Source organism: Malus sylvestris, chromosome 2 (assembly GCF_916048215.2).
Source record: "Malus sylvestris chromosome 2, drMalSylv7.2, whole genome shotgun sequence".
NCBI classification, from domain to species: domain Eukaryota; kingdom Viridiplantae; phylum Streptophyta; class Magnoliopsida; order Rosales; family Rosaceae; genus Malus; species Malus sylvestris.
In genome coordinates, this window is record NC_062261.1 from 12,701,337 (window position 1) to 12,710,710 (window position 9,374).

The 9,374-nt window shown below is 33.5% G+C and overlaps 1 long non-coding RNA gene across 1 annotated transcript; it reads left to right on the forward strand.

Annotated features, from left to right (window-relative positions):
• Window positions 1–784: 784 nt before the first annotated feature.
• LOC126613933 (uncharacterized) lies at window positions 785–3,995 on the forward strand. The gene is made up of 3 exons (XR_007620232.1): window positions 785–894; window positions 1,544–1,565; window positions 3,893–3,995. It is a non-coding gene; the product is annotated as an uncharacterized LOC126613933 (long non-coding RNA).
• Window positions 3,996–9,374: the final 5,379 nt, after the last annotated feature.

Here is a 9,374-nt window from a genome sequence, read left to right on the forward strand (position 1 = left end):
TTTCCTTGCGTGGTTTGCAAGTTGAATCACGACCTTTTACTTTCATCCTCCACTAAACCCACCAAAACCAAATCCTCTCCTCATACTCACCGCTTCGTCTCTTTTCTCGCTCGCTGAATATTTCCGTTGTTGAGGCAATCTCTCTGTTGAAAGCTTCTATTTCTTTTTTCTTTTTCTTTTTTTCATTTGGGTAATTTTTTTTTATGGATTACTGTATTTTTTTCAGAGAATTCAAAATGAAATAGGAATAGCGGATTGAGTATAAACAAATTGATGAAATTTTTATTTGAGTGTTTGTGTTGGTCCTTTTTTTATTTGTTGAGGTTTTAGAATTATTTGAGTTTTTTTGCTGTTACTACTGCGAAGGACGCTCGGCAATCGCGAAATGGGGGCTTCCTCTTTGGAAAGAGAAGAATATATCTAGCTTAGCTAGGTGGTTGCGGAGGTGTGTGTAACTCCCAGCTTAATTTGCTACCTTTTTCTTAATTTTTATTTAATTTTTCTTATTTTCTTTGCTATTTTTGGCAAGGGGTTTTTTGGGGAATAAAGTTGCTTGAACACTTTGATTTTCCAATGACATTTCTGCAGCGATATCAGATTTTGTTTTTCAAACTTGGTCAGCTAAGTTAGCTGGTGATATTTAAGCATTAAACCCATGGATTCGTACCCAAGTATTCCTCTCCAGAGAAGGAGTAATCCCAAAAATCTGGACGGATTTATTCCAAATCGTGCCGCTTTGGACTACGATTACGCTGTCTAACAAATTATTGATTATTTAAATATTTATTCAAAAGCAGACAAAATAAAAGTCCGGTAGGCAGAATATGGAAATCAACAATACCCGGATATGTTCAAAAATACACATCTCTGCATTCTGTGTTGCTTGATGAGACGGTGAGAAACTATTGTTTTATTATTTTAATTAGAGATTATAACAATGATAGTTAACTGCCTGATTAGCATTTATCTTTCCCTTGCTTTTTTGGATAATGTTATGGCTATGTATCTGGATTGCACACTGAAATTCTTAAATAATTTTAGCTGTTTTTTTTAACAGATGGATTGCACATTATCATTGAGTTCTTTTATTATTTCATTTTTTTTTTATTATTGCTCAAACAGCCTGGGCCTCAGAACAATGAAGTACCAACTTTTATTTGTACTAAAAATGTGTTGTGACTAATCAGAGGACAATTGTCAATTGTTATACTATATTTTTTTTTAATGAATAAAATAAGCATCTCAAGCAAGATGACTTTCAAACTGACCATTATTTTTTTAATAATTTTAGCAGCAAAATTTAGTTTGTTTATGAACAGTTCAATGAAGAGTTTAATGGAAAAACGGTTAAACAAGAAATATGGAGACGCAGAACAATATCATGGAAGATAATTTAAGAAGATAACAAGATATTATGTTTTAGACAGTAAACCTGTATTTACCCTGTTACTCTAGCGAATTGATTCATTTTCGTGTTGCATGTTTAACATTCGTCTGGGTGATGCTGATTTGATGTTGTACAAACTGGAATTGTTGAGGCTAGGCTTGAATTTGGCCAAATTTGGGTAAGAACCGTGAAACTCTAATCCTAATTTTGTCCTCCTTCGAATTTAAGAGCGAAATTTGATGTATTTGTACTCTCTGTTTTTTGGAATTGGGTATATTGTCGCAATTGGGGTTTATAAAGTTTATCAAGAATTTTGATCTGGGATTTTGGATTTTGTTAAAGCTAATTCGTGGAGTTATTCTTAGTTTTATCAAGAAACTTGATCTGGGTCTCATAAATTTTGTGAAATAAGCTTTTGGATTTTGATATTGTGGAATTTTTTGGTATATGTTAAGTATTGGAACTGATTGTTAGTGCTCATTTCTTAAAATCTAGTTTAAAAGCACTGTAATATGTGCTATTACCCAATACATGCATAACAGTTCTATTATGCATCTTCGACAGAGATGATTTCGTGTGTAGATTATAAATGAGAAGAAGGCTTTTCTTCCTTGAGAGAATACAATGATTACTTGGAGGAAGTGGAGGACATGAGGAAGTTTTCAGCTTAACTGTTTGTTGTCAAAAATTAGATTAATCGAAATCAACCCGATTAAGTCCAAATTTTAATGCTAGCAAGTGTACGAATCGTGGTATAATATAGTAGGCAAGCACAAGATCGTTCCAACTAAGATTGAATGTAATTCTAACTATCTAACTAAATTTAAGTTTCACTTGAATTGGAATAGAAAAATTGATGATTTGAATAAGAATTTTGAAATGGTGATGTAAATAAAATGAAATGAACTTAGCTAAGTGATGACAACGACAAAGTAAACAAATTATAATTCAATTGTGGAAAACACTAGAGCATCCAATTCGCCATAACCAATCCTACTTAATTCCAACAGTACTAAATTAACGAATAAACATCCAACTTGACGATCTAGTTCCTCTAATTCATATAGTATCCATGGATCTAGATTACTACGTATACTCTTATGTGCTAATGATCTATGGTATCTAGATTACTAAACACACACACAAGTTCATTAACAATTTGGGAACTAACTAAAAGACCGCATGAAACCTAGTGTATGGCATCTACAACAAGGAATTCATGGTACCATTTGCAAGACGCTAAAATCGAATTAACAACATGGCATATGCGTTAACTCGCATCAGATACACTCGATTCAAACCCAAGTGATAGCTAATCACAAGAATTAAAATCAAGTTCATAAGCACAGCAAAATGATACTCAAGGGAATGCAAATTCATAAATAATTAAACTGAAACATTAAGCAATCATGGTTAGGCTGCATCGTAGCCCTAGAAAAATGAAATTAGTTCCGAAACATAATCGAAATTGGTGCTAAATCCTTAAGAAATAAGAAGAAAATTTAGTTTAGAAAAAGTCTGAAAAATCCCCTGCTTTGCCGCACCTCTAGTCTGCCTTCTTCCCTTAGTCCCTGTTTTTTTTTCTATTTTTCCTTGCCTCTTCCAATCATGACCAGGCTACCTCTTTGATTCCTCCAATCAGCCGTTTCTTTTTCGTAACCGTCGAGACCTTAACATTCATTTATTGATCAAAAATAGCATATAAGAAGCGGAAAAGAATTGAATTCTTCACCAGCCACTTCGTACACTCAAGCACCCATGTTGCCTCTTTTCACTCTCCGCTTGATTAGTAACTGATATTTCATCTTCCAATTCCACTTCCAACAAATCTTGAAGTAACCAAACTGCCCAAGTGAACGGAACGGGCAGCCAAGTATGAAAATTGAATATGCCCATACCATTCATCCACCGATAACCCACAAACAAGAGATTGAAACAGAAATTCGGTGTGTTGGTTGTGACCTACTCATTTCTTTCTCTCTTCCTCTACTGCCATGGTGTGTCGGTTGTGAGTCTAGGAAAATGAGATAAAACAATACAAATTCTTCTTTCTTTTGTCGGTTCGAGTTCATGAAAAACCAGCCTGGTAGTCACGTGCACAAATTTGTTGCACTAATAGGTTGACAAGCAACCTCCTTTGCTTGCAAAAGGATAGAAATGTTGCTTGGACAAAAGGGCAAACCTAGATAAAGTTTAAGTGAGAACAAATTTAGCTTTTTAATAATGGAGTTTAACAAGTCTTTTGTGTGTGCCAATTATACAATGGTTACTTTTTAAACAAAAGATAAAAGAAAGCAAGCCACTTATATTGCAATTCAGTCATCTCTTTTCCCTAGCCATAATGGTACAAAGACATGTAAATTTTTTCATTTAAATCCAACATATCATAGGAAAAATGTAATTTTTCGGGCAAAATAAGTAGTATAATTTGTGCTCATCACTGTTGCTTATACAATTATTTCTTTGTGAAATGTTAGTTTTACAAAGAGAATAATCATTTTGTAGCATTTGACTTGATCGAAGGAATAGATGTTCCTGCTATTGAAGCAAAAATTGCAAAGTACCATGACGAAAATGCCAACAAATAATGATTAACAGAGCTCATAAGCTACCTCAAAATAAGATCACCATGTTTTTACCCTTTCTTTTTTTGTTCCTAACCTTCTGATTTTGTATAATGGGAAAAGAGGATCCTAATGCCAGCAAAATGGGAATATTGAACTCTTAAATATTTTCTTCATAGTTTAAGTCATGATTAAAAAAGGACATAGTAGAGGAGGTGGCAACGACAACAGTGGCAGGGATAGTGGCAGTCATAGCAACAACAATGGTGGAGATTTTTGCTGACTTAATCTAATTTTTCATTAATAAACATGCAAGAAAAATAGTTCTAAGCATTTGTCAGATGTTCATCCACACATTCCATGATATCATTTTTGTTTTCTCAGTTATTCCCAACTGTGGTCTCGCACAGTTAAGAACGACATTCTCAAAGGTAATAATCTAGATATCCGTGAAAAATATGCACCAATATACAATATGTATTTATCAAAAATTTCTACGAGTTTTAATATTCTCACAACGCTAATTGTCAGATTGCGATATGTTTTGGGACACATTATTGCAGCACCAACCTTTGGAAGGAAAAATGGTGGCCAATGAAAAAATTGAGACAAATATGAAATGTATATTGAAAATATCAGGTACAAATGTTAATAAAGCACTAATAAATTTCCAATTGTTACACCTCTTATTAAAGTATTTTATTTATTTCATATATGGTGATCCCCAAAAGAGGATGTTAGAATCACATTGTGGGGTGACATTGCACGTTTTGTTGAAGTGGTTATTTCTCTATTGTTAGGAAGATTTTGGGAAGGCGAGTCACAGGCTTCTTCCCTTTTTTTTTCTTTTTTTTTTTGTATATTTTTTTTCTGAAGAGTGAGAAAGCAAGAGCCAGTTTAGGAAATTAGGCATTCCCAATGTTTCTACTTTTTGTTCTGTAAAAACGAATTCAAGTTTTAGATAGGATTTAATGCATGCTCAAGATTGGGATTTGGGAGACTTTTGGAAATTCATGGTTGGATTGTCAATTGGTGTTGAGAATCTGGGTGTTCTGAGAATTAAGGTTAGGATTAGGAGTGGTGCTCATTTTATATTATTGCATAAAACTTAGTTTGTATATTTGGATTTCACTGTTTTTTAATTCATTTATTTGTTCTGTTATGATTTTTCTATAATCTGCACGCTGAAATACTTAAGTTAGAGTTAATAAGGATTGAATGAAACATGATTTTTTTATTAGATTGGTATGGTTGACAAAGTTAAGAAGTAGTTTAAGATACAGTCTAGGGAATTTCTTTAAGGGTGCGTTTGGTACGTGGGACGGGACGGGACGAGGCGTTCCGTCCCGCGTTTGGTGCGCCAAAAATGGGTGGAACGGGCTGTTCCACGGGACAGATTTTGGGTGTTTTTGCGTCCCACCTGCCCCCCCTGGAACGGGTTTGTTCCACGTCTGTGGAACACAATGTTTTACCATTTTAAGACAAATATACCCCATGTCTTTTTCAAAAATTACACCTTCGTTCCGTCCCGTCCTGTCCCGTCCCGTTCCGTCCCGTCTGCGTACCAAACGCACCCTTAACTGAACGTGGTTGTTTTCATGAGGTAGATAAGTTACGATGTGGTGCTTCTATACCAAGAAGTGATTTTGTATGGATACATTGAATGATGTGTGAAATGGTAAATGTAATTAATCCTTCAACAAAACAAACCGTAAAAGGAGTACCCATTCCCATCCAGCCTTCTATTTTCTGCTTATCATACCTTTTCAATTTTGCGTATTTTTCATTAGTCATATGAAAGATAGTGCAATACCTTGGGACCAAAATATCTAACAAACTGGACTGGATATCTCTATTATAGAGAGTTTGTAAAAGTAATTTAGACATTATTAGTTTATATTAGTGTTTCACTTCTGTTCATTCACTCTATATTCTGTGTCGTATGGTTTTACATGAGAATTCCGTAGTGATAGCATGTTGCAATGGTGTAAATGCAACTTCGTATTTGGTTTGTGTTTAAAACTTAGTCCACTGGGTGAATGTTTTTTCTTTCTTTTCAGCTTCAGTGTTTGAGTCGCGTTAGATTGTTAAAGAATTCAGCAAAAAGGCTTCCCAGATATAGCCGATTTTTTACTTCCAAGGTTCGTGCATGTTTCTCCATAATTTCATTGGTTAACTTTTTTTAGTTGCATTTCCTTTTCTGTTCTAAATTATTGTGTTTTAGTGCTGCCTTTGTTATATCAACTTTGAAATTTGAACACAATTTTCTAAAATATAATGTTTTTTTTTTTTTTGGAACTTTACATATTTCTGAGTATGCACTGCATTTGTTAAGGTATTTTTCTTTCTTTTCGTGTTGGTATGTTGAAACAGACAATGTGGCTATCTGAAAGATTCAGTATTGCAGGGCAGGTCAGTATAGCATTTGCAAACGTTTTTCCTCCTTCCCATCTCCATATACATACGATGAATGCAATTAAGAAGTCTAATGTGTGGTAACATTTTATAGCAGATTTTCTGGAAATTTTCAATAGGCAAATTCAGTTGATCTTTATACTGAACGTAGGGATGACATTATTAAGAATTGAAAAGTAACATTTCCTTGGTTGTTTTTCTTTTGTTGTTTTCTATTTCTTTCTCCTTGAAATGGTTGTTTTTCTTTTATTGTTTTATGTTTCTTTCTTCTTCTTCTTCTTTTCCTGTCTGCCTTCTGTTATCTATGTGGTAATTGCAAATTGCAAACTCTGCTGCTTCTTCAAAATTTGTATTAGTTTATAAAATATCCATAGAACACATACATAATTACTAAATTCTTTCTCATAAGCAGGTTGTTGGAGCAATAGTAGAAAATATGAAAAATAACAATATAATTCCAATGATAATAATCATAAAGAAATTCACAACATCAATTATATATGACATTAATATAAACAATTAGAGAGAAAGTTAGAATAACTGACAAACTTGGAGATTGAGGCTTGCATAAATGCAATGTCCTAAAGATAGAATTTCGCCCTTACTCTTGTGTTTGTAGTTCGATAGGCGTCCATCTCCCAGGATTCAACAATCTATAATCCGAAGTCAAAGCACTTCAATCTTCGGACTCTGGCGAACTTTATATATTCCGTACTCTAAAGACACGACTCAGAATTTGACACACGAATCATTTGAGAAACAAAGTGGGGAAACCCTATTTCTCAAAAGTAAAAATTAACTCTAATTTTCTATATCTAATACCAATGGTTTCATGGGTTTATATAGAATCCAACTTCTACTTATTAAAGAGATGTAACTTTTCATCTATAAGTATACATCACTTATCAAGGGAATATCACCTAAACAACATAACCTTTCTAAGAAATTGGTTAACACAATTTTTCATTCAATTATTAAAATTATATATTACAATATTTCATATTATAATATATAATTTCCAACAATCCCCCACATGAATGAAAAATTAGGAAGAATTTGAGAGTACAGGCGGACAAGAGATGCATCGGGAGAGGTGTCTTTTGGACTTGAACCTACCCTAGTGAATACTTATCGGGTTTACTTGGTGACACAGTGGATGTAGAAGATCTTGAACTGTTCACCGCAGCAGTAAACCGAGACAATAAGCAACACACATCACTAATCCTAATATATTACGGTTCATACGGTTGTGTTCATTTTGGTCCTGAACAAATCCCGGATTCATGAGAGCTTTAGAGAATTTAGCCATCTCATTCTCATAGAAGCGACCCACTTCCACTCTCACATAGGTGACCACTGATTAAGAATAGTCTTCTCTATTCCTCTTATTTATAAGATATCACTGTCATTAAGTATAGATATACACCCTGAAACTTCTGCAGACAACACACTTCTTCCATCATAGGAATGAGGTACGTAGTGTGTTAACTTCTTTGAATCATACCCAACTAGTTTGCCTATTGAACTTAGACCATGGGATCTCCAATCAACTAAGTTAGGTTTCCGCCCGGCTGATTCATTAGTTATGTTGGCTTTAGCCTCATTCCCCTCGATGATCAACTTACTCTCTAGTCTAACCTTTAATAATGGGATCCACTACTAGGTTGACTATCTTTAATAGTGTGCACAATCCATATGATGAAATTGTATTTCATATGAGAGTAATTGTTTGACATTGTTTGAAATGTCAAGTCCTCAAAATTATATTAGGACTTAATTACTATGTAATTTGCTAGGAAATAGACTCCCCACATTTAAGGTATTTGAAAGAAGGTCTCTAACCTCTTCACACCTTAAAACTCATTCATAATAAGAGAATATTATCTCTCTTACATGCAAATTACTCCTTCTAATTTGTTCTTTGCCTTATTCGCAAACCATCATAATACATGCATAAGATTATTCCATACAACATTTTGAAGCCAATATGCTTCCTATCCGGATTGTAATGTACTTTCATTTGAGGATTTCTTTATTTAAATGCATGAATGTGAAGAAGATGTTAAGAAAATTGAAAGTAATAACCCTAAACCCTAAGTCAAAGACACTACGGTTTTATACGGAAAAAAGGCATGTCTTGGAGGGACTGATTTTTATTTGATTATTGATATATAACATAATCTTTGATGTTGGCGTTCAAATTGTATTGTTAAATGCATGATACAATTCCAATATAATTGTTGGAAATTATATATTATAATATGAAATATTGTAATATATAATTTTAATAATTGAATGAAAAATTGTGTTAACCAATTTCTTAGAAAGGTTATGTTGTTTAGGTGATATTCCCTTGATAAGTGATGTATACTTATAGATGACAAGTTACATCTCTTTAATAAGTAGAAGTTGGATTCTATATAAACCCATGAAACCATTGGTATTAGATATAGAAAATTAGAGTTAATTTTTACTTTTGAGAAATAGGGTTTCCCCACTTTGTTTCTCAAATGATTTGTGTGTCAAATTCCGAGTCGTGTCTTGAGAGTACGGAATATATAAAGTTCGCCAGAGTCCGAAGATTGAAGTGCTTTGACTTCGGATTATAGATTGTTGAATCCTGGGAGATTGACGCCTATCGAACTACAAGCATAAGAGTATGGGCGAAATTCTATCTTTAGGACATTGCATTTATGTAAGCCTCAATCTCCAAGTTTGTCAGTTATTCTAACTTTCTCTCTAGTTGTTTATATTAATGTCATATATAATTGATGTTGTGAATTTCTTTATGATTATTATCATTTGGAATTATATTGCTATTTTTCATATTTTCTACTATTGCTCCAACACAGGTATCAGTATGCATAGCAGAAATAACATCTTTAGGGGGAGATTTACTTTAGTTAATCTTGTGAACTCCGAGCTGAATCGAGTCCTTAATTTTCGTATACATTTTATTTTTTGATGTCTACTAGGCGGTTTACATAGTTTTTAACCATTAGATCACC